This window comes from Bubalus bubalis, chromosome 8 (assembly GCF_019923935.1).
Source record: "Bubalus bubalis isolate 160015118507 breed Murrah chromosome 8, NDDB_SH_1, whole genome shotgun sequence".
NCBI lineage: Eukaryota > Metazoa > Chordata > Mammalia > Artiodactyla > Bovidae > Bubalus > Bubalus bubalis.
This window is the reverse complement of record NC_059164.1, coordinates 15788062-15814214: the sequence shown is the minus strand read 5'-3', so window position 1 is coordinate 15814214 and position 26153 is coordinate 15788062. Positions and strand designations below refer to the sequence as shown.

Here is a 26153-nt window from a genome sequence, read left to right as displayed (position 1 = left end):
GGGTTTGAGTTCTGAAGCTGGGAAAATCTGTAGATACCAACATTACATTGAAGCAACTGCAAACTGTTTCTGGTTACAAGTATCGCATTGCTCTAGAGTGACTGTGTGTTGAGAGCGATGGGACACTTGTAATCAGAAATGTGGAGCCAGCAGGAGCAGAGAGGTACAGAGCAGACTGGGCAGAGTGGGAGAGAGGGTGAATGCTGGCTAGACCATCGAGCAGCCCGGGCTGTTCCAATGCTCTCAATTAAACTTCTTCAACCAATTGAATGAACCTCTTTGAAAATAGAATCTTTGCCCTTAATACAGAATATGTGTTGACGTCTGATAAGCAATCGATAAGAGACTGACCTGAGGACTCTGCTGCTCTCAACAGGCCCAAATGCTGGCTCTTGAGTTCTCAAGAGGAGCCACAGTTGTTGAGCGCAAAAAACATGATTGGAGAAAAACATGATTGTTCTCAATGGAATTCTGGAACCTCCCCCCCCACCTTCAGGTGCTCTCATGTCTCTTTCTTTCCCGTCTGATCCTATGGCCTGACCCTCTGGTGGCACTTCCCGTATGTTCAAGGGCACTGAAATGCTCCTCCTTCCACTGCTACAAACCCTGCCCCCCCACCTCCCCACCCACTGGTGGGAACACTAATCTCAGTGTTGCATGACTGCTGGCTTTGGCATTAGTGTATCTTCCCTGGTGGCTCAGCTGGTAAAGAATCTGCCTGCAATGCAGGAGATCTGGGTTGGGAAGGTCCCCTAGAGAAGGGAGCAGCTACCCACTCCAGTATTCTGGTCTGGAGAATTCCATGGACAGAGGAGCCTGGCAGGCTACAGTCCATGGGGTTGCAGAGTCAGACACGACTGAGCAACTTTCACTCTTTGCATTAGGGTGGTGATCGCGTGACTTGGCAGAGAACTAGCTGATCCGAAGTGCCCTGGAAACCTCTAACACCTGACAGAGGCCACCTCTGACAGCCAGGGATGCGGCAGTTGATTTTAGAAATGCCTCATCGGTGGAGGCTGGATTATATATCAGCTCTCCGGGGCTTTCTTCTCCAGCTGCTTCCCAGGGAGCTCTTCTATCGATTTGGATCCAAGGTATCTCCTTACTATTTCTGGTCCTGCGCTGTAGTGCCCAAGGGTCTGTCTCACATTTAGAGCATCCCCCACTGCGCCCCATCCCTGGTGCAGACAGAAGGATTCTCAGGATGGGGATCAACACCATAGATTAACACCATTGCTTCCACCCTTTTCCAGCAGCTTAATGCTATTTCCAATGGCTGGCTTCTAAATCCTTTCTGCTCTGCTATAGTGTCTGTTCTGGCCCAGGGAATTATGGACCTCTTAGCATCAAGAGTTCTGTATATCCTCTGAGATTGTCTGTAATTTTGTGTGAAAATACACCTCTATGGATTTTTTTTTCCCCCTGAGAAAATGGTCTGGAGCTCCCGTAATTCCTCGAAGGGCTTGATGAACAATAAAAGAAACATTCATGCTCATCATCAAGGCTTTATCCCGCCTCATCCATGTGTCAGCAAGCAGGGAAGTCAGCGCCATTCCGCCCTGTTTGCTCTCTCCTGGCCTTTCATGGCTGAGTTGGCCATGCATGGGATCAGTAGACAAACCGAGGGGTATTTTTATCCTGCCGGCAGGAGCTGCCCTCCTGGGTGAGCTGTGACTTTGGCTCCAGCGTGAAGGAAGAAACTAGCAGGAGAGAACAGATCCTGATGACTCTCTCCTGAGCTCTTGCTCCCTGCAGCCTGCCACCCATCTGTTAGCCACCCTCAGAACCTGCCCGGGCCGGGGGTGGGGGCACCCCAGCCTCCTCATCTTGGGTCTCAGTGGTGAGCCCATGTGAGAGCAACCCAGGGCCAAGCAGGTTTTCCCACTCTAGAAACCAGGCCTTTGGTTAAAGATGAAGCACCTGGAGAGGAGAGAGGGGTGGGCTCACGCTAAAGCCGGAAGTGTCCTGGTCTCGCGGTCGTTTTCTGGGGGTGGGCAGGGCGAGCGGACAAGGGGGAGAGGCCTGAGCAGGGAAGACGAAGGGGCGACGAGGTCTGCAAGAGGACAAGGGTGGAGGTGCACCTCGGGCCTCCTGCCTGAAGAGCCCCAGTGGTGGAAGCCGGACAGTCCACCGAGCTGAGAGGCAGGAATACCAGGCAGTGGACTGCAGAGGAGGAGCGGTGAGTGTCCCTGCAGACATCAGAGGCAGAGATGTCAGGCTGATGTAACTGTGTTTATGGCTTTCCTCCCTTCACTCTTTCTGACCCTACGTGGACTATGGAAAAAAACTCATTTTTATTTAAAAACAGCTGTTTTGCGGAGGAACTCTGTGCTGGACACTGTGCCTTGTACACATAAGCCCAGGCATTTTCTTAACTGTCCTACGTGGTAGGATTTGTGTGTGTGCGCACACACAAATTGGATTTTTAAAAATTGAGTTACAATTCACATACCACAAAATTCACCCTTTTAAAGTGTACGATTCAGTGCTTTTTAGTATTTTCACAAGGTCATGCAACCGTCACCATTATCTAATTCCAGAGCATTTTTTATTACCCCCCAAAGAAACTCTGTACCCATTATCAATGACTCCCTATTCCATCCTACTAATGGCAACAACTCATCTGCTTTCTATCTCCATGAATTTGCCTATAATGGACAGAATGGGATCTTATAATACATAGTCTTTTGTAACTGACTTCTTTTGCTGTTCAGCCCCATGTGGGTCCACTCACCAGTGCAGCAAAGCCAGTCTACTTACACTGGCTTGTGGTGAAAGAAAGTCCAGTGTTTATTGCAGGGCATCAGGCAAGTAGTACCAGAAACTAACGTCCAAAGGAAAAGGCCTGAATTACCTGATGACTTTCGGGGAGGGGTTTTTAAAGGCAGGGTGAGGACGAGGGTTATGGGATCAGCTGGTGGACAGTCTCCTATTTTTGGTCGGTGGTGAGGTAATCAGGAGTCAGCATCAACCTTCTGGTTCTAATCAGTTTGGGGTCTACATGCTTGTGGTCAACATTCAGTTAACTTCTTCCACCTGGGAGGGATTTTAGTAGCTGCAAAACAGCTCAAGGATATGGCTTGCTGCTGCTAAGTCGCTTCAGTTGTGTCTGACTCTGTGCAACCCCACGGACTGCAGTCCACCAGGCTTCCCTGTCCCTGGGATTCTCCAGGCAAGAACACTGGAGTGGGTTGCCATTGCCTTCTCCAATGCATGAAAGTGGAAAGTGAAAGTGAAGTCACTCAGTCGTGTCCGACTCTTAGCGACCCCATGGACTGCAGCCCACCAGGCTCCTCCATCCATGGGATTTTCCAGGCAAGAATACTGGAGTGGGGTGCCATTGCCTTCTCCCATAAACAAGAGGTAGATGGAGAATATGGGGAATCTGTTCAGGAAGAGCCGCACAACGTTCTACTTGATTACAATCCCTTCTTTTCTTTGATAGTCCTCAAACTTGACAGGGAACATGTACAGGACAAGAAAGGGAATAGTTTTGGTTAGAGAAGTTCATCATAAACTTGGCCAAGGAACTCACTTTTAGGAGGATTTGGTTTCAGCCTCCACCCTGTTTCAGCTTTCCCCAAATCTTAGAGGGAATGGGGCTCTGGGTATTTCCTGCTGAAACGGGGTATAGTCCTTCCTCAATGTGAGGAATGGATTCAGAATTGGTTATATGCCCCAGTTTCAAGCCTAGCACTGATATTTTGTGTTATGAAAACATTACCTCTCTCTTTGATTGCTTTGTCATAGTACATGTACAGAGCTTGGAAAATTAGCAGACATATCACAATGAGGATAATGATTAAAATGCATCTTGCAGTATTCCTCCAAATAGTCCTCCTATTTTAGATGGAAAATAAGTTTTGGAGTGGGTTCTCTTTACATATATCCAGTAAACGAGCAGCTTTTTGAATTGCTCTGTATTTGCATTTTAACTTCTCTAAGGTTTTCTTTTTAATTGAAGTACAGTTAATTTACTGGTTAGTTTTAGTTTGTGTTAGTTTCGTTGTGTACAGCAGTGATTCAGTTATCCATATGTCATATATATGGGGTTGATGTGCTTGCGGTCAGCATTCAGTTAACTTCTTGCACCGGTAGGGCTTTCAGTAGCTGCGTTAGTCTCTGGTGTATAGCAAAGTGGTTCAGTTATCCATGTATAACATACATACACACATACATGTATTCTTTGGGGGGGCTTCCTTTGTGGCTCAGCTGGTAAAGAATCCACCTACAATGCAGGAGACCTGGGTTCAATCCCTGGGTTGGAAAGATTCCCCGGAGAAGGGAAAGGCTACCCACTCTAGTATTCTGGCCTGAAGAATTCCATGGGCTGTATAGTCCTTGGGGTCACAAAGAGTCAGACATGACTGAGCGACTTTCACTTTCACATATGGTTTTTTAAAATTCTTTTCCATTATAATTTATTACAAGATATTGAATATAGTTCCCTGCATTACACAGTAGGACCTTGTTGTTTATTTAATATATAGTAGTTTGTATTTGCTAATCCTAAACACCTAATTTGTCTCTGCCCTCTCTTTCCCCTTTGATAACCATAAGTTTGTCTGTCTTTGAGTCTGTTTCTGTTTTGTGAATAAGTTGACTTGTATCTTTTTTGTGGTAGCCATGATATTTGTCTTTGTTTGACTTAGTATGATTTCTACGTCCATCCATGTTGCTTCAAATGACATTATTTCATTCTTCTTATGGCTGAGTAATATTCCATTGTATTTGTGTGTGTATACATATATGCCACATCTTTATCCATTCATCTGTTGATGGACACTTAGGCTGTCACCACGGTTCTTTGTCTTAGCTACTGTAAATTGTGCTGCTTTGAACATTGGGGTACATGTATCTTTTTGAATTAGAATTTTTGTCTTTTCTGAATGTATGTTCAGGAGTGGGATTGCTGGCTCATATGGGAGCTCTATTTTTAGTTTTTTAAGCAACCTCCATACTGTTCTCCGTAGAGGTTGTACCAGTTTACATTCCCACCAACAGTGCTCAAGGATTCTCTCTTTTCCACACCCTCTTTAGCATTTCTTGTTTGTAGACTTTTTGATGATGGCCATTCTGACTGGTGTGAGGTGATCCCTCATTATACTTTTGATTTCTATTTCTCTAATAATTAGCCATGTGGAGGATCTTTTCCTGTGCCTGGTGGCCATCTGTATATCTTCTATGGTAAAATGTCTATTTAGATCTTCTGCTCATTTGTTGATTGGGTTGTTTTTTTTGTTGTTGTTATTGAAGTATATAAGTGCTCATATATTTTGGAAATTAAGTCCTTGTTGGTCACATCATTTGCAAATGTTTTCTCCCATTCCATAAGTTGTCTTTTCATTTTGTTTTACTTTGTGCAAAGCTTCTAAGCTTAAGTCTCATTTGTTTATTTTTGCCTTTATTTCTAATGCCTTGGGAGACTGACCTAAGAAAATATTGCTGTGTTATATGTTAGAGAATGTCTTGCTATGTTCTCTTACAGGCGTTTTATGGTGTCACGCCTTAGATTTAAGTCTTTTAGCCATTTTGAGTTTATTTTTGCGTATAGGGTGAGAGACCATTTTTACTTCATCGATTGACATACAGCTCTCGAGGCCAGGGATACGAATTATACATAACAGTTGTTGGTCACTACACACATCTCCCTTTTTGCCAAAATATTATTTAAAGCAATTTTATTATCTAATAGTGTCCTGGCTAAAGAATCTAGTGCCCACCTGGGAGGCTGTGGCTTGAGCCACTTTGTTTTCCACTGTATTCCTAAAGTAAGATAAAGGTTTCCTGGCTCCAAGAGGAGACCTTGAGACCGTAAGGATGCCGCTGGCAGCTGTGAGCAGATAGTCGTTTGAGAATATCTGGTTGTGTCCTTGAGTCGGATACTATTTAGAAAACTCGAGTGCTCAGTAATACAGAACTGTGTCTGAAACCACATCCACAGCATCTACCTGGCTGTATTTTGGATTCCGGAACAACGAGGCCTGGTGTGCTGCTGTCCCTGGAGTCACAGAGAGTCAGACATGGCCGAGCAACTGAACTGAACAACAGTTATTCTATTTTTTTTAATGTATTTTTCAGTGGTTAAAACAGATGTAGAGTGTATGTTTAATAGGCCACAAATGGGCTGTTCTGGTTAGCCTAAAGTTCAATTTAAGTCATGTTATAAGCCCGAATGACTTTCCCAGACCTCAATATGTGAAAATTTCCAGCACATTTCCCACTTAGATAGAATGCATGAATAATCAAAGTAATTGTCCCTTGTTGCCATAATGGTAGCTGCCTGCCCTGGGTCAGTGACGCCCCTCAGTGCTAGGGCTATAGTTTGTGTGTATGCATGTGTGTGTGTGTGTGTGTATAATTTGCCTGCTTATCCAAGTTGGGGGAAAATAATGAGACAAAATGAATAAGCACAGAGGCATGTGGATGGGGAAGCACTTTGCAGGTTATACACATTATCAGTTACACTGAATTTTCATACAAACACCATACACGCACTTCAAGCCACAGGCCTGGAGCAAGGAGTGGTACATGTCCTGCATAATAATACCTTGTGACAACTTCATTAGAGAATTTTCTTTCCATCCTAAACACTAGGATGGAAACAGTATGGTTACAGGTGGCAACAGTATGGTTAGAAATAAAACAATAACTTTCAATGTTAGTAGGGAGACAAAGTTTTGGGAAAAAGTTCAATTGAATTAGTGGGATAGATCTTATTGACCTGGTCTGGATTCTTGGGTTCGCTGTCTGCCATGGCTATCATCCCTTTTTTGTCCTCTTGCGGATATCACTTGGAATCAACAGACCTTTCTATAGACCAGTCCAATTCGGAGGGCTTTTTTAAGTGATAAATATGAATTAGAGAGTTAAGTCCCTTCAGTTGTATTGTGCATGAGGTATTTAAGAACACCTGATAAAAGTTGTTTAAATGATGCCTTTTCCAGTAAGTATAATCACCTGGTTGCAGGTCATGGGGCATTTTACCTTCATCCAGACTTAGAGTACTGTGTTTGACTTCAGAAAAAAAGCTTAGAATATTGTCTTAATGACTCAAACTTTACTGTAAAGTAACGTAGTAACAAGGAACTACTTGGGAGTGAGTCTTAAGCAGTAAATACTGACTTGAATCAACAAAACTAGAATTTAATATCCATTGAAACATCTTTTTATTTCTAAAATTGCCTTCATTTTTATTTATATTTTTTAATCCAAAAATAGACAAATTACAACTAATTTGTTGACAAAGTAAGTCTGATTATAGTTGATTGATCACATAAGCTCTTTTAAATTGGTTATGCTGGAACTCTTCATAAAGAACCTCATGAACTAAAGGCCAGGAAAGCTATACCATTGGCTTGTCATCAGATTGTGCCTATAATCTATATATTTGGGTGATTTCTCCTCTTCTTGAAGTCCCCCAGATATCTTGATGTTCTTGTACCAGTCAGGAGGTGACCTTCTTATTCATCTGATAAATCTACAGAAAACCTAAGAGTTTCCAGTTCCTGGAAGGATCAGGTAGAGGGAGAAGAGAACTGTTTGGATTTCACTTACAAAATTACACAAAAGTGTAATTTCCCAAGCTGTTATAAATTATAATTAGGTTAAGGGGAAAGAGTTCCTTATATCTGGAAAACAGATTAAAAGTCAGTAACAGATTTTGAACAAGATGGTGGAGGAGTAGGTTGACATGGAGTACATCTCTCTCCATGGATACATCAGGAATACACCTTCAGACACAAAAGTGCATGCAGAACACCAGCTGAGAGCAGAAAGGAGACCAGTGCAAAAGAATATATAAACTTACATATTCTTATAAAGTTATAAATATTAAATATAAAATATATACATATATTTATATTATAAATACATATGAAATATATACATATATTATTTATATATTATAAATATATATGAAATATATATTTTATATATTATAAATATATAATATATAAAATATATATATTAAATAAAGTTATATATTTATAATATAAATATATAAAGTTTTTGTGAGCTACACAAAACTCAGCAGGATGAAGGAACTAGTGGGAAAAACAGGAGTGTTAGTAAGACTGGACCTGCCCTCAGGGGTGGGGGAACTGAAGCAGGGGTCCAATCCCCACATCGGGCAATTATCTGAGTCAGAGGAGAAACATGTAAGGCTGAGAGGGAAACAGCTGATCTGCGGCAGCCTAAATGGAATGAGAATCAGACAGTTCTTGCTGCTGCCACACGTACCCCGGACAGGGACGCAGGTGCCCTGGAAGGTACTGCAGCTGGGAGCTGGAGTTTAGGGATGGGAGCAATCCCGGGGTGAGGGCTGCTGCTGACTGCGTAGAGACGGATCAAGGGGATGTGAGGGAGGAGATCATGGGGGGAAATGCCCGTGGAGGAAAGCTGGGCAGACTTGGAAGCAAGGCGATACTGCTGAGTCATGCATAGTGGGGTGGAACCATCATCATAGCCTCTGTCTCTCATTGGCAGCTGAACAATAGAGAGACTGACCCACCGAATGCACTGAACTACAGAGTAGGACCCCAGCCAGGGGGGCCCCTCTATGTGTCTGACAACAGAGAAGGACCCAGGCAAGGGAGCCCTCTAAGTGCCTGAACAGGCAAAGCTAGGGAGAAAGACTGTCAAAGAGGACTTCTGATCACCAGCTACAAGAGGCTCGAAAAAAGACTCTGATGGGACCATAACTTCTGCAGTGGAGGCAGTCCATGTCCCTGCAAACTTGGCGCCACCAGGGTCCCCACAAGCCAAGCAGCTGCACCACCTTCACGCTCAACACTCATGGGGGCAGAGCTGCCACAGGCAAAAAAAAAATGTCTTCTGTCTATGAATGCAGGGTCACTTCAGTCGTGTCCAACTCTTTGCAACCCTGTAGACTGTGGCCTGCCAGGCTTCTCTGTCAGGGGGTTCTCCAGGCAAGAAGACTGGAGTGTATTGGCCAATACTGGTTGCCATACCCTTCTGCTGCTGCTGCTAAGTTGCTTCAGTCGTGTCCGACTCTGTGCGACCCCACAGACGGCAGCCCACCAGGCTCCCCCGTCCCTGGGATTCTCCAGGCAAGAACACTGGAGTGGGTTGCCATTTCCTTCTCCAGTGCATGAAAGTGAAAAGTGAAAGGGAAGTCGTTCAGTCATGTCCGACTCGTAGTGACCCCATGGACTGCAGCCCACCGGGGATTTTCCAGGCAAGAGTACTGGAGTGGGGTGCCATTGCCTTCTCCGCCATACCCTTCTAGACCACTATATATTTCCTGCTGCCCTAGCTGCCAACTCCCCTGAGTACCTGGTGCTGCCAGAACCCCTGTGACCCAAGCAGCTGCATCACCTCCACACCTGGCCCTCACAGGGGCAAACCCAAGTCCTCCAAGGCAGCCTCAGGAGCAAACCCCAGTGGACGACCCACGTGCAGAGGTGGAAATAAAACCACAATTGAAACCCAGGGGGCAGTGTGGCTAAGGAATAAGACCCAAAACCTTCCCACCAAATGTATAAGCTGCAGGTTAAATCCACACAATCAACTCGGAGACTCCATGTCTAAGGAATTATAATAGGACACTGAGAGCCCCCACAAAAGAAAGCTCACTAGTTCTGATAGCTGTGGACATTGGAGGCAAGAACACACAGGAGTAGGACCAGATCAGGATCTGAGCTGCCCCCACAGCAGGTCCAGGGATCAGCACAGTGTTGGAGGGCATCCTAGGGAGGTGAGGTGGACTGTGACTCCCAGAGAGGGAAAGGACTCTGACAGCAGTGACTCAAGAAAAACATTTATTATTATTATTATTTTATTTATTTTAATTGGAGGCTAATTACTTTACAATATTGTAGTGGGTTTTGCCATACATTGACATGAATCAGCCATGGGTGTACATGTGTTCTCCATCCTGAACCCCCTCCCACATCCCTCCCCATCCCATCCCTCTGGGTTATCCCAGTGCACCAGCCCTGAGCACCCTGTTTCATGCATCAAACCTGGACTGGTTATCTGTTTCACATACGATAATATACATGTTTCAATGCTATTCTCTCAAATCATCCACCCTCACTTTCTCCCACAGAGTCCAAAAGACTGTTCTATACGTCTGTGTCTCTTTTGCTGTCTCGCATATAGGGTCATCGTTACCATCTTTCTAAACTCCACATATATGTGTTAGTATACTATATTGGTGTTTTTCTTTCTGGCTTACTTCACTCTGTATAATAGGCTCCAGTTTCATCCACCTCATTAGAACTGATTCAAATGTGTTCTTTTTAATGGCTGAGTAATACTCCATTGTGTATATGTACCACAGCTTCCTTATCCATTCATCTGCCGATGGACATCTAGGTTGCTTCCATGTCCTGGCTATTGTAAACAGTGCTGTGATGAACATTGGGGTACACATGTCTCTTTCAATTCTAGTTTCCTCAATGTGTATGCCCAGCAGTGGGATTGCTGGATCATAAGGCAGGTCTATTTCCAGTTTTTTTAAGGAATCTCCACACTGTTCTCCATAGTGGCTGTACTAGTTTGCATTCCCACCAACAGTGTAAGAGGGTTCCCTTTTCTCCACACCCTCTCCAGCATTTATTGCTTGTAGACTTTTGGATTGCAGCCATTCTGACTGGCGTGAAATGGTACCTCATAGTGGTTTTGATTTGCATTCCTCTGATAATGAGTGATGTGGAGCATCTTTTCATGTGTTTGTTAGCCATCTGTATGTCTTCTTTGGAGAAATGTCTGTGGTTCTTTGGCCCATTTTTTGATTAGGTCGTTTATTGTTCTGGAATTGACCTGCAGGAATTGCTTGTATATTTTTGAGATTAAATCTTTGTCAGTTGCTTCATTTGCTATTATTTTCTCCCATTCTGAAGGCTGTCTTTTCACCTTGCTTATAGTTTCCTTCGTTGTGCAAAAGGTTTTAATTAGGTCCCAATTGTTTATTTTTGTTTTTATTTCCAATATTCTGGGAGGTGGGTCATAGAGGATCCTGCTGTGATTTATGTCAGACTGTGTTTTGCCTATGTTTTCCTCTAGGAGTTTTATAATTTCTGGTCTTACGTTTAGATCTTTAATCCATTTTGAGTTTATTTTTGTGTATGGTGTTAGAAAGTGTTCTAGTTTCATTGTTTTACAAGTGCTTGACCAGTTTTCCCAGCATCACTTGTTAAAGAGATTGTCTTTTTTCCATTGTATATTCTTGCCTCCTTTGTCAAAGATAAGGTGTCCATAGGTGCATGGATTTATCTCTGGGCTTTCATTTATTCTTATGTTTTGGCTTGTTTTGTAGATTCTTTTCTCTTTTTTTTAATCCCTTCCCCCCTGCTTCTCATTGTAGTTGTCAATTTTATTGGCACTATGAAATCTAATTAAGCTTTTTTTTCCTCAGTCACATTTTTTACTGTTGTTATAAACCTCTGCCTCTACATAGGGCTTTTCCAGTTCTCTGGAGTTTTCCTTTTTTTTTTCTTCTTTTTATAATTTTTAACTTTTTAAACCTATTATTATTTTTTCTACATTTATTCCTTTGTTTGCTTTTCCTACTGTTCTTTTCCCCTTGCAGTTAACCTTTAATGTATATAAATCTTCTTTATCTACCTCTATTTAACTTCGCATGTCTATTCTTTCTTTCTTTCCTTTCCTCTTAACATATTTGTTTTATTTTCATTGCTTTATTCCCCAACTGGCACCTTGCTTTCATTTTTTTTTTCCAGTTTGTGCTTTAGTTTGTTTTGTTTTCAACTGGTAGATATAATTTTGGTTTCCTTTATTTGAGAGGTCAATCTATTGTAATTTATTTTTGTTGGACTGTTTTGACTTTGCTTATGGGGGTATATGTGTATGTTCCAATATTTTAATTATTATTTGCCTGATTTTGTAATTGCCATTTGTCTGGGGTTCCTGTTTGGTTTCTCAGTTTTGGGTATTTGTTTTAATCTCACTTAATGCCATAAAAAACCACTTGTGGAATCTTCGTTCCTGACCAGAGATCAAGCCCTGAGCCTTTGGAGTGGGAGCACTGACTCCAAGACTCTAGACTACCAGAGAACTAACCCTGCTGCTGCTGCTAAGTCACTTCAGTCGTGTCCGACTCTGTGTGACCCCATAGACGGAAGCCCACCAGGCTCCTCCATCCCTGGGATTCTCCAGGCAAGAAGACTGGAGTGGATTGCCATTTCCTTCCCCAATGCAGGAAAGTGAAAAGTGAAAGTGAAGTCGCTCAGTCGTGCCCGACTCGTAGTAACCCCATGGACTGCAGCCTACCAGGCTCCTCCGTCCATGGGATTTTCCAGGCAAGAGTACTGGAGTGGGGTGCCATTGCCTTCTCTGGAGAACTAACCCTAGGGAGTATCAAATAGTGAGAAGTTGCACAAAGGAAACCACTTGAATACAAGACCTGGCATCACCCAACCACAGTGCCCTGTGCAGGACGCCTCATCTAAATAACAAACAAAACAAATATACAAACTCAGTCATCAGCAGACAGCATTACCACCTCACTCACCCTTGCCCATCAGAGGAAAAACAAACAAACAAAAAACTCAGCACAAATCCCAACCTATACAAAGCTTACACAAACCACTGGACCAATCTTAGAGGGCAGAAACCAAAAGGAATAAAGAATTCAACCCTGAAGCCTGGGAAAAGGAGACCTCAAATACAATACGTTAAAAAAAAAAAAAAAAAAATAATGAAAAGGCAGAGAAATACTACACAAATGAAGGGACAGACTAGAAACACAGAAGTCCAAATAAATGAAGAGGAAATAGGCAAACCACCTGAAAAAGAATTCAGAATAATGATAGTAAAGATGACCAAAAACCTTGAAAACAAAATGGGGAAAATGCAGGAATCAATTAACAAAGACCTAGAAGAATTAAAGAATAAACATACAAACAATACAATTACTGAAATTAAAAATACTCTAGAAGGAATCAATAGCAGAATATCTGAAGCAGAAGAGTGAATCAGTGAGCTGGAAGATAAAATAGTGGAAATAACTTCTGAAGATCAGAACAAAGTAAAACAAATGAAAAAAACTAAGGATAGTCAAGAGACCTCTGGGGCAATATCAAATGCATTAACATTTGAATTATAGGGGTCCCAGAAGAAGAAGAGAAAAAGAAAGAGTATGAGAAAATTTTTGAAGAGATGATACTTGAAAAGTTCCCCAACATGGAAAAGTAAATAAGTCAGTCAAGTCCAAGAGGCACAAAGAGTCCCACACAGGATAAACCCAAAGAGAAACATGCCAAGACACATATTCATCAAACTAACTAAGACTAAACACAAAGAAAGAATATTAAAAGCAGCAAGGGAAAAGCAACAAGTAACATACAAGGGAAACCCCATATGCTTAACAGCTTATCTTTCAACAGAAACTCTGCTGGCCAGAAGGGAATGGCAGGATATATTTAAAGTATGAAAGGGAAAAATCTACAAGATTACTGTACTCAGCCAGGATCTCATTCTAAATTGATGGAGAAATAAAAAGCTTGCCTGAAAAAGACAAGCAAAAGTTAAGAGAATTCAGTTCCACCAAACCAGTTTTACAACAAATGTTAAAGGGACTTATATAGTCAAGAAATACAAGAGAAGAAAAAAGATCTACAAAATCAACCCCAAACAATTAAGAAAATGGCGATAGGAACATATATACCAATAATTACTTTACATGTAAATGAATTAAATGGGTTTATTAAATTGAGTTTATTCCAGGGATGCAAGGATTCTTCAATATACACAATCAATGTGATACACCATATTAACAAATTGAAAGATAAAAACCATATGATAATCTCAGTAGATGTAGAAAAAGCTTTTGACAAAATTCAGCATCCATTTATGACTAAAACTCTTCAAAAAATATGCATAGAAGGAACCTACCTCAACATAGTAAAGGCCATATATGATAAGCCTATAGAAAACATTATTCTCAATGGAGAAAAAATGAAAGCATTCCCCCTAAGATCAGGAACAAGACAAGGGTGCCCACTTTCACCACTGTTATTCAACATAGTTCTGGAAATTCTAGCTACAGCAATCAGAGAAGAAAAGGAAATAAAAGGAATCCAGATCGGAAAAGAAGAAAAGCTCTCACTGTTTGCAGATGACATGATACTGTATAGATAAGCCTAAGGATAGTATCAGAAAATTACTAAAGCTAATCAGTGAATTTAGCAAAGTTTCAGGATACAAAATCAATACACAGAAATCATTTATATTTCTATATACTAGCAATGAAAAATCAGTAGGACAAATTAAGGAATCAATCCCATTCACCACTGCAACAAAAAGAATTAAATATCTAGGAATAAACTTACCTAAGGAGATGAAAGACGAGATATTCCATGTTCCTGGGTAGGGAAAATCAATGACGGTACTACCAAATGCAGTCTACAGATTCAGTGTGATCCCTATCAAATTACCAATGACATTTTTCACAGAACTAGAACAAAAAATTTCACAATTCATATAGAAACACAAAAGACCCTGAATAGCCAAAGCAGTCTTGAGAAAGAAGAATGGAGCTGGAGGAATCAACCTTTCTGACTTCAGATTATACTACAAAATTACAGTCATCAAGAAAATTTGGTACTGGCACAAAAACAGAAATACAGACCAATAGAACAAGATAGAAAGCCCAGAAATAAATCCATGCACCTATGGGTACCACATTTTTGACAAAGGAGTCAAGAATATACAATGCAGCAAAGACAGCCTCTTCAATAAATGGTGCTGGGAAAACTGGACAGCTACATGTAAAAGAATGAGATTAGAACACTTCCTAACACCGTACACAAAAATAAACTCACAATGGATAAAAGACCTAAATGTAAGACCAGAAACTATAAAACTCTTAGAGGAAAACATAGGCAGAACACTCGATGACATAAAGCAAGATCCTCTATAACCCACCTCCTAGAGTAATGGAAATAAAACCAAAAGTAAAGAAGTGGGACCCTATTAAAGAGCTTTTGCACAGCAAAAGAGACTATAAGCAAGGTGAAAAGACAACCCTCAAAATGGGAAAAAATAATAGCAAATGAAACAACTGACAAAGGATTAATTTCCAAAATATACAAGCAGCTCATACAACTCAGTGCTAGAAAAACAACCCAATCAGAAAGTGGGAAAAAGATCTAAACAGATATTTCTTCAAAGAAGACATACAGGTGGCTAACAAACACATGAAAAGATGCGCAACATCACTCATTATTAGAGAAATGCAAATCAAAACCACAATGAGCTATCACCTCACACCGGTCAGAATGGCCATCATCAAAAAATCTGTAAACAGTAAATGCTGGAGAGGGTGTAGAGAAAAGGGAACACTCTTGCACTGTTAGTGGGAATGTAAATTGATACAGATACTATGGAAGATGGTATGGAGATTCCTTAAAAAACTAGGAATAAAAGCACCATATGACCCAGCAATCCCACTCCTAGGCATATACCCTGAGGAAACCAAAATTGAAAAAGACACATGTATCCCAATGTTCATTGCAGCACTGTTTACAATAGCTAGAACATGGAAGCCACCTAGATGTCCATTGATAGATGAATGGATAAAGAAGTTTGGTACATATACACAATGGAATATTTCTCAGCCATAAAAAGGAATGCATTTGAGTCAGTTCTAATGAGGTGGATGAACCTAGAGCCTATTATACAGAGTGAAGTAAGTCAAAAAGAGAAAGATAAATGTCATATTTAATGCATATATATGGAATCTAGAAAAATGGTACTGAAGAATTTATTTACAGGGCTGCAATGGAGAAACAGACATAGAGAATAGACTTAGGGACATGGCGAGAGGGGAGGAGAGGGTGAGATGTATGGAAGAAACAGGGAAACTTACATTACCATCTGTAAAATAGATAGCCAATGGAAATTTGCTTTGTGACTCAGAAAACTCAAACAAGGGCTCTGTATCAATCTAGAGGGGTGGAATGGGGAGGGAGATGGGAGGGAGTTTCAAAAGGGAGAGGATATATGTATACCTATGGCTGATTCAAAAGCAGAGACATTACTTTGCCAACAAAGGCCCGTCTAGTCAAGGCTAGGGTTTTTCCTGTGGTCATGTATGGATGTGAGAATTGGATTGTGAAGAAGGCTGAGCACTGAAGAATTGATACTTTTGAACTGTGGTGTTGGAGAAGACTCTTGAGAGTCCCTTGGACTGCAAGGAGATCAGCCCTGGGATTTCCCTGGAAGGAATGATGCTAAAGCTGAAACTCCAGTACTTTGGCCACCTCATGAGAAGAGTTGACTCATTGGAAAAGACTCTGATGCTGGGAGGGATTGGGGGCAGGAGGAGAAGGGGACGACAGAGGATGAGATGGCTGGATGGCATCACTGACTCGATGGACGTGAGTCTCAGTGAACTCCGGGAGTTGGTGATGGACAGGGAGGCCTGGCATGCTATGATTCATGGGGTCGCAAAGAGTTGGACATGACTGAAAGACTGAACTGAACTGAGTGGCTGATTCATGTTGAGGTTTGACAGAAAACAACAAAATACTATAAAGTAATTATCCTTCAATAAAAAAATAAATTTTTAATAAGTCAACATTTCAGACAAAAATCATAAAATTTTGATCACATTTATCAGGTCACTCAGTATTGTATAACTAATCCTTTCTGTTAACAATTTTATGAACCATCAAAGTTGCCATTAAAATTAATTTTTTACCCAATTCAGCAGTATGATCTTAGTTATCAGAAACCTATACTTTTCAAAAAGTTCTTTCTATGAATCTTCTTGAGGTTGAAGCACTTCTGCAAAAGCATCCAAGTGAACAACAACTGTCTATGGATGACAAAGCAGTTCAGAAGTCACGGTTATGGCTCAGAGGTAAAGAATCAGCCTTCCAATACAGGACACACAGGTTCAACCCCTGGGTTGGGAAGGTGCCCTGGAGAAGGAAATGGCAACCCACTCCAGTATTCTGGCCCATGGGAAACCCCGTGGGCAGAGGAGCCTGGCAGACTACAGTCCACGGGGTTGAGAAAGAGCAGAACATGACTTAGCGACTAAACAACAGCACCATGGATCATAAACACAACAAAATCAAGAACTGTTTGGAGTAACAAAAAGAAAAAAAAAGTATTCTGTCAGTTTGATTACATTCTGCTCTGCAGAAATTATAATCATTTTCATCATGTGGTTCTGAAAAAAAATCCTTCCATGTTTATGGATATACAATGAAAGAGCATAATTTCCTCATGTTGTGGCTTAGTAGCGCTGGTATAGTCTTATGTCCAAGATTTTCTGCCATTTCACTGAAAAAGAACGTTGACTGAATAATTGAAAGTATGCCAGCTCTTGTAACAGTTCTTGCTTTATTCACTTTCATGGCGAGGCCAAGGAGTCTTGCTAAATGGAGATCAGGGAGCAGGAGCCAGACTCTCCAGGGAAGGACAGAGAAGCACCAAATCTCTGTTCGCTGAGAACTTAGTAGGTGGCGAGCAGGGCAAAGAGCTGACACTGACAGACACAGGAGGCTGTCATGAGATTAGACATTTGCCCAGTGCTTTTGGTCTCTGAAAGTATATACATACATCATGCGTGCATATGCATACAAAGCATATGCATATACTTTCTGTCTTAATCCCAACAATAACCCCCAAAGTATAGACATACACCAGACATACACACACAGCATCTGCATACCCTGTCTTGATCCCAACAATAACCCCCAGAGGTAGGCAGAGGATTCTTTCCATCTCAGAAATGAGAAAATGGAACAGGTTAGGGTTAGAGCCACAAGAATAACAAACAATGGAATCACAAGTAAATTAAGCAAAGAAAAAAATTGAAAACAAGGAATTTGGTAAGGTGAAGTCAGAAGACAAAGAGATCGGGTATGAACAAAAATTAGTCTCCATCCCTTGATTGATGAAGAGGGAGGTGAACAGTGTGGCTGATAGAGGGGCCTTTGGCTGAGGAACACACAGGATTGGGCAGAGAGGGAAGGATGACACCAGGATGAGCATGGAGTTTGGACTTAATGTGACTCTAATTAAGTTACAGAATTATTTTTAAAACATACCCTAAACTGCAGGCAAAATATAGTACAGACAACATCTTTGTACTCTCTCTGATCTTTATGAAGTACTAGGAACTGTTCCTCCAACAACACTAGGTCCTATTATTACTATTCCCATTTTGCTGATGAGGAGACTGAGACACAGAGAGGTTAGGTAACCTGGTCAAGGTTGCTAAGATAGGAAGGGGCACAACTGGCATTTGAGCCAAAGCAGGCTGGATTCAGAGTTCATGCTCTTAACCATGGCAGTATCATATTCCTCTAAGCAAAAAGAAGACTCTTCCAAAAATGTCTTCTGAAGGTTCTCCTGTGATTTACCTTGTATATTACTGAAATAGCCAGCCTTATCAGCAAAGAGGGTTAAAGTTGTGGATTATCCATCTTTACTTGACTATTAAGTGAAACCCAGAAAGAGCCAATATAAACAATGTTGTAAGCAGTAGATGTAACATCAGAAATATTCAGGGGCTTCATAATATATGCATACAGTAAAACCTGTGAGAAAATTAAAAGGCATCTAAAAAAAGTTATGGTGAAAGATCTGACTGCCATGCAAAAGGACTTTGGGACTTAACCAAGTTGCTGAGACATACATTTTGAGGTAATAACTAGAATTATGACTAACAACATCATATCAAAGCATATTTAAATTTTTGGAATTTCATATAATTTCTAGAACACTTTTATTAATGACATCCATACAGTATAACCTAAGAAGGTTGATCACTGCTGTGATAATGCCCCCCATGCAATTTAACATACAAAACAATGCTAGTTAGTTTAATATTTCTCTCTCAGATGCTTTAGGGGCTCTCTGAAGTATTCCAAAATTAGCTGGAGATCAAAAGAACTTTAATTAAAATTTGATATTTGGGGAGCTTGTCAAAAATACCCAAAATTTTTCAGAATATTTGGATGAATAAGAGCATAGATCACTGTGAAACAATACTTTTCACTTTAACCAAAGTGACAGAAGATTTGAAGAGCAAATGCCCATCATTTAGTCTGCTCGAGGAAGTCCCCATAGGCTCCTGCTTGGTTACACTAAACTTTGCATAACATATTAAAAGTTCATCCATGTTGTATCATATACTTCATTCCTTTTATTGCTGAATTAGTAGTTGTAGGGATATGACTCATTTTATTTACCTAGTCATCAACTGATGGATGTTTGAATTGTTTTCACTTTATGTCTATTATGAATAATGCTGCTATGAACACTTCTGTGCAAGTTTTTGTGTAAACATTTATGTTTGTCTTGGGTGTATACCTAGCAGTGGAATTGCTGGGTCATATGGCAGCTCTATACTTAACCTTTTGAGGAAATGTCAGACTGTTTTCCAAAGTGGCTGCATCATGTTATGCTCCCACCAATAGTGCATGACAGTTCCAATTTCTCCCCATTATCAGCAACATTTGTAATTATTTGTCTTTTGGGGTATAGCCTTCCTAGCAGGTTTCAAATGGTATCTTATGGTTCTGATTTTCATTTTCCTAATGGCAGTAGGTGTTTGCTTGCTGTAAATTGTGTCTCCCCAAAGATTCATGTTTTGAAGTCCTAAAGCCCTAGTGTGGCTAAATTGCAAATATGACCTTGGGAAGTAATTAGGGTAAAATGGGATCATAAGGAAGGATGGGGCCCTGACCTGATAGGATTAGCATCCTGAGAAGAGACAGCGGTGCAGAGGAAAGGCTCAGTGAGGACGAAGTAGCCATCTGCAAACCAGGAAGAGTCTTTACTAGAAACTGAACTCTGCTGGGCCTTGATCCAGGACTTGCAGTCTCCACGAACATGAGAAGTAAATGTCTGTTGTTTAATCCACCTATCCTGGAGTCTTTTGTTACAGCAGCCCAAGCATATTGAGAATTATTATCTCTGTTTTGCAAACCAAGACTCTCAGGGTCACAGGGTTACCACTCACTCTTGTCTGATGCCAAACCTGGACCACATCCCCTTATGCCACTCTGCTTCTGGGTCCCAGAATGTGGAAGAGACATGGTTTTCTACCATGTAGCCAGCCAGCTGACGAAAACTACAAATGACAAAGTGTGAAGACTCAGTCTGGAGAATAAGGGGCAGGAACTGGCCAAAAAGTAGAAATAAGGAAATGTCCCAAGTTACTGTCCACACCATTGGCTTATGCCAGCTACAGGTGCAAAGACTAACAGGAGGGACCAAGTCCTCCTCCACTGGTGATTCTCAGGCCAAGGACTTCACCGCAACTTGTTTAGTGCTTTGAGTCCCAATCTCCTCCAGTTCAAATCCTGGTTGGCCTCCATCTCACATGTACCCACTTTGTGCAATCTCTATAAAGCTAGACTGAACAACCCTCCAGAAAGAGTGTGCTAATAAACAGGAATCATATTCGGGAACCATCTCTTGGCCACTTGCAGGTTTCTGTAGTTTGCTTGGGGCAGGGAGTTCTTTTCGGTTTTTCTTGACGAGGTAGTTCAAGAAGTTTAAACAATGGAATGGACTGCGGAGCCCCTGGGTGCCCACATCACAAATCCATCTCAGCTGAGTGGGCGGCAGTTAGTGTGGTCCACGCTCCGGGTGATGCTCTGTTCTCAGAACTTAAGATGCAGCCTTCTGCAGGTGAAATGTACCTCCAGTTCCAGTCCAGGCTTAAATCGTTTTTTAAATGTTTTGTTTTATATTGGAGTATAATTGATTTACAATGTTGTGTTAGTTTCAGGTATATAGGAAGGTGATTCAATTATCTATATACATATTATCTATTCTGATTCTTTTCCTATTTAGGTTATTATGGAATATTGACTCTAGTTCCCTGTGCTATACAGTAGGTCCTTGTTGAATATCTACTTTGTATATGTGAGTATGCGTGTGTGCTTGCTAGGTTGCTTCAGTCATGTCCAACTCTTTGCACCTAGGGACTGTGGTCTGCCAAGCTCCTCTGTGGGATTCTCCAGGTGAGAATACCGGGATGGGTTGCCATGTGCTCCTTCAGGGGATCTTCCCGACCCAGGAATCCAACCCATGTCTCCTGCATTTTCAGGTGGCTCTTTACCACTTGGGAAGTAGTGTGTAATGTCAATCCCAAGCTCCCAATTTATCCCCCCACCCCCACTTATATAATTTAATCCTCTTTACCTGGTTATGAAGCTGTTGGGGGCCATTTTTTTTTCTCCCTAAGAGGAAAAGGCTTGAAACTCTGTCATATTTGGACTCTTCCACTGAGCCAAAATCCACTGTACCAAACCTTCTCTCAAGCCACCTTGCTTTTAAGAGATCTGTGGCTCATTTCTGTTAAAACTAAATCTTTTCTACCATTTCCTTCCTCTACTCAATATTTTTTTCCCCTTCTCTTGATATTTAGAAATTAACACGCATTTTCTCCCAGGTGCTAGGACTAACAGTTGCTGCTAAAGAAAATGTAGAAAAACAGAAACACAAATGTTAAAGAGAGATTATCTACAACCCAGACACAACCACTGTTAATTTTTGTCCCTTCTTCATGTCTTTTTTAAAATTCACATATATATTTTTATAAAACTACAGATCACACTGTTTTGTGTAAGTCCTGCCATGCTCTTCTTCAGAAAGGTGGACCAATGTATTCTTCTAATGGTATACATGACCATATCCCTGCTACCCCACTGTGAAAGTGAAAGTCGCTCAGTCGTGTCCGACTCTTTGCGACCCCATGGACTATAGAGTCCATGGAATTCTCCAGGCCAGAATACTGGAGTGGGTAGCTGTCCCTTCTCCAGCGGATCTTTCCAACCCAGGAATTGAACCAGGGTCTCCTTCATTGAAGGCAGATTCTATATCAACTGAGTGCTATCCCCATTAAACACTGAATATTATCATTCCTGTTAATCTTCACCAGTTTAAAGGAAACAAATTGATTCCGTTTGCATTGCTTTGATCATTAGTGAGGCTAAACCTTTATTTTCACATTGATCACTCCCTTGAACTTCACCCTGTCTTTATATCAGGAGTGTGTGAGGCAGTTCAGTTCAATCACACCCAGGTCAGCCCTGTGTGCTGCAGGTCTGATGAATGGATAGTAAGAAGGGGGTCGCAAGCAGAAGGAAGAAGATTGCCAAGGGCTCTGCAAAAATGAAGATCATGTTCCTTTTCTTCTTTTAGAACACATTACTAAAGGAATACATGCTCATTGTAAGCAGAAATCAAGTATTTCAAAAGGGCTTATGAATATTGTGAACGCTCACCTCAGCCCTCTTCTTGCACCATCCGCAGATCCTGTTCCCCTGGTTTAACCATCTTTGGTCTCCTCCTCCCAACTCTTTGTTGTCTTCCTGCGGGACTTGAATTTAGCAGAGTGACCAGGAGAAAGGGTCAGGAATTCAAAACGAAATGGGTTCTTCATACAAAGCTCCCAGGGTGGTCAGTTGGGAAGGGAAGCAGGGCAGACCACCCCAGGGGTTTGTCTGAAATCAAACGGGCAGATGAATGGAGAGCAAGCTAAATTACCCAGCTTGCCTTGATTTCAGTCTGTTGGAGAAACGGCAGGCTGTCGACTGTAACACACAAGCAGTGGCCTTTGTTAAGTTGTTTCCCTTGAGTATAACCCTTTCCTTTACAAAGCAGAATGGAAAACCTGAGAAATGGTTTGCCTTTTCCCTCATGGACCCTTTGCTCCGTCTGGAGGTCCTTGTGAAGCCCTCCATCCACCTTTGATCCAGTCTGCTTCCCCACAGTGGTTTGAAATAACATCCAGTGCCTGCAAGCCCACACCCAGGTCTGGCTTAAGGGATGTCATCAAAGTCGTGCTTAAAATCTATGCCAAGATCTAAGTAGAATCTGTAGTGTGAAATGTGACCCATTTCTTATCATCGGAAAATCTTTTGGAGGGAAAATGATCTAATTATTCAAATTCTTAGTCATTTTTAAGAAAATGACTCTCTTGAATGAGAGGGGGTCATCACCCAACTGATCTGGAACCTTTGAAAACACTTTCCTCTCCTGAGCAATGCAGATGCCTCTGGAATGGAATAGCCATTAGAATCAATGGATCACCAGCCCCCTGTTCACTAAAGGAAAAAAAAAAAGACATTTGAGATGAAAATATTTCCCGTTATTTTTAGAGATTCTGCTTTTCTTTTCCACTGATCATCTATCCTCCTCTCTTTGCCTCCCTTCCCACAGGGAATCCTTTCCTGCAAGGATTTAATTTTTCCCTCCACTGGATTGTCTTAGGTATGATGGTTTAGTGTTAGAAAAGTTTCCGTCACAATCTATTAATAGTAGACTTACTATCATGTGAGTTGTTCAAATAACAAAATTATATATGAGAAAGCTTTGCCTTGAACTTAGTCCAAAGGGCCTTCATTCAGGAAGTGTCCATTCCAAAAAGGCAAGCATCGTTTTCTGGACCCAGAGGATGGAATGATACAGTGAGACCCTAGGTGATATTGGTGGCAGTAAGAATCTGCCTGCCAACATAGGAGATGCAGGTTCAATCCCTGGGTCGGGAAGATCCCCTGGAGGAGGGCACGGCAACCCATTCCAGTATTCTTGCCTGGAGAATCCCATGGACTGAGGGGCCTGGGAGGTTACATTCCATGGGGCTACAAGGGAGGCTGGAGGGCAGCTGCTGTATTGTATATTAGTTCTCTAGCCCGATATGACAAATTACTTCCAATCTTAGTACCTTGAAACAGCAACCATTCTCTCACACGCTTTCTGAGGGTCAGGAGCCCAGGAGTGATTCAGCCGGCCTGGCTTGAGGTCTCTCATAGGAGTCAACAGTCAAGCTGCAAGCACCTCAAGCCTGACCAGGGCTGGAAGAGTTGTTTCCAAGCTCACTCGCATGGCTACTTGCAGGCCTGTTCCTTGCTAGCTGGCAGCCAGAGGACTCTGCTGCTTGCTGTGTGGGCCTCTCCATAGACTCCCTGAGTATCCTCACAGTGTAGCTTTCCCCATAGCAAGTGATCCAGGAGTGCACGTGCAAGACAGAAGCCTGTCTATGCTGTTGTTGTTCAGTCGCTGACTTGTGTCCGACTCTGTGACCCCATGGATTGCAGCGTGTCCGGCTTCCCTTTCACCAACTCTCAGACTTTGCTCAAACTCATGTCCATTGACTCAGTGAAGCCATCCAACCATCTCCTCCTCTGCTGCCCCCTTCTCCTTTTGCCCTTAATGTTTCCCAGCATCAGGGTCTTCTCTAATGAGTCGGCTCTTTGCATCAGGTGGTCAAAGTATTGGAGCTTCACCTTCAGTCCTTCCACTGAATATTCAGGGCTGATTTTCTTTAGGATTGACTGGCTTGATCTCCCTGCTGTCCAAGGGACTCTCAAGAGTCTTCTCCAGCACCACAGTTTAAAAGCATCAATTCTTTGGTGCTCAGTCTTCTTTATGGTCCAACTCTCACATTCATTCTTGATTGCTGGAAAAACCACAGATTTGACTACACGGTTATCTTTCTGTAACCTAAGCTTGAAAATGACAACCTGTCACTGCTGCTATTTGCTATTCTTAAGCAAGTCCAGCCCACACTTAAGGGGAGGAAAATTAAACTCTACCTCTGGAAGGGAGTAGTATAAGAAAATTTTATTTACACTGTTGTATAAATTTCTGGTGTACAGCGAAGTGTGTGTATATAATTCTTTTCCATTATAGTTTATTAAAAGATATTACAGTTCCCTGTGCTATACAGTAAGACATTGCTTATCTGTTTTATACATAGTGAAAGTGAAGTTGCTCAGTCATGTCTGACTCTTTGAGATCCCACGGACTGTAGCCTACCAGGCTCCTCAGTCCATGGAATTCTCCAGGCAAGAGTACTGGAGTGGGTTGTCATTTCCTTCTCCAGGGGATTTTCCCAACTCAGGGATCAAACCCGGGTCTCCTGCACTGCAGGCAGACGCTTTACCTTCTGAGCCACCAGGGAAGCCTTTATACATCATAGTGTGTATCTATTGATCTCAAGGTCCTAATTTATCCCTTCTACCTCTTTCCCCTTTGGTAATCTTAAGTTTTCTATGTCTGTGAGTCTGTTTCTTGTTTTTTTTTTTTTTTCTTTTTAAAGAAAATTATATCCATTCATCTGCTGATGGGCACTTAGATTGCTTCCATGTCCTGGCTGTTGTAAATAGTGCTACTATGAACATTAGATGCATGTATCTTTTTAAATTAAGAGTTTTTGTCTTTACTGGATATCTGCCCCAGAGTAGGATTGCTGGCTCATATGGTAACTCTATTTTTAGTTTTTTAAGCAACTTGTATACCGTTCTCCACAGTGTTTGGACAAATTTACACTCCCACCTACAGTGTAAGAGCATTCCCTTTTCTCCATACCCTCTCCAGCATTTATTATTTGTAGACTTTTTGATGATGGCCATTCTGATTGGTATGAGGTGATACCTCATTGTGGTTTTAAATTACATTTCTCTAATTAGCAAATTTGAGCATCTTTTGGTATGCCCATTAGCCATCTGTTTGTCTTCTTTGGAGAAACATCTAGGTCTTCTGCCCATTTTTTGATTGGGTTGTTTTGTTATTGTGCTGTTTTGAGTGTTTGTATATTTTGGAAATTAAGCCCTGTTGGTCTCATTGTTTGCAAATATTTTCTCCCAGTCCACAGGTTGTCTTTTCTTCTTTTTTTCTGTGCAAAAGCTTATATTCTGCACAAAATCTTATAAGTTTAAGTCCCATCTGTTTATTTTTGGTTTTATTTCTATTTCCTCAGGAGACTGATCTAAGAAAACAGTTATGATTTATGTCAAGAGAATGTTTTGCCTACATTCTCTTGTAGGAGTTCATGGTGTCATGTCTTATATTTAAGTCTTTAAGCTATTGTGAATGTATTTTTGTATATGATGTGAGGGAATATTCTGACTTCATTGATTTGCACATGGCTTTACCAAAACTACTAGCTGAAGAGACTGTGGACATATTTTTGAAACAACCACATTTATGACACAAGTTACCTAATCTAGCTTATTCTTTGGTCTATAGCAGAGGTCAGTAAATGTTTTTTCTATAAGGGCGGTTGTTGTTCAGTCACTCAGTCGTGTCTGAGTCTTTGTGTCAGACTGCAGCACAGCAGGCTTTCCTGTCCTTCACCATCTCCTGGAGCTTGCCCAAACTCATGTCCATCGAGTTGGGGATGCCATACA

General features: G+C 41.6%; 1 long non-coding RNA gene across 1 annotated transcript in view; it reads left to right on the top strand.

Moving 5' to 3' along the window:
• Positions 1-2046: 2046 nt before the first annotated feature.
• LOC123334658 overlaps positions 2047-26153 on the top strand; it is a 56759-nt gene continuing 32652 nt past the window's right edge. Inside the window, exon 1 of the long non-coding RNA XR_006552662.2 lies at positions 2047-2179. This is a non-coding gene — a long non-coding RNA (uncharacterized LOC123334658). The remainder of the gene's footprint in view (positions 2180-26153) is intronic.